Genomic DNA, 303 nt, shown 5'->3' with positions numbered 1-303 from the left:
TGACTGGCTGCTAATAAAATCAAAACCTGAAAAGGCATAGGGAAACAGAATGCCACATTTTAAGAAAGGATTAAGAAACATGATTGAACTGGAACCTCTCGAACCCAGAAGGATTTGACTGGTTTTCTCCTGAGATCATTAATTAGTTTGGTTTGATGTCCCTTAATCTTCCCTGCTGCAGGTTATCCTTTCAAAAGCAGAGAATACAATGGTTGCAAGGTTGCATTAAAAATGGGGAAGTTATTACATTCAAATAACATGAGGCACCGTGTGTGTGTGTGTGTGTGTGTGTGTGTGTGTGTG

The sequence above is a fragment of the Gavialis gangeticus genome, unplaced genomic scaffold (genome assembly GCF_001723915.1).
Source record: "Gavialis gangeticus isolate Ggan-Ray unplaced genomic scaffold, GavGan_comp1, whole genome shotgun sequence".
In the NCBI taxonomy this organism is placed as follows: domain Eukaryota; kingdom Metazoa; phylum Chordata; order Crocodylia; family Gavialidae; genus Gavialis; species Gavialis gangeticus.
Note: the sequence above shows the minus strand (reverse complement) of the source record.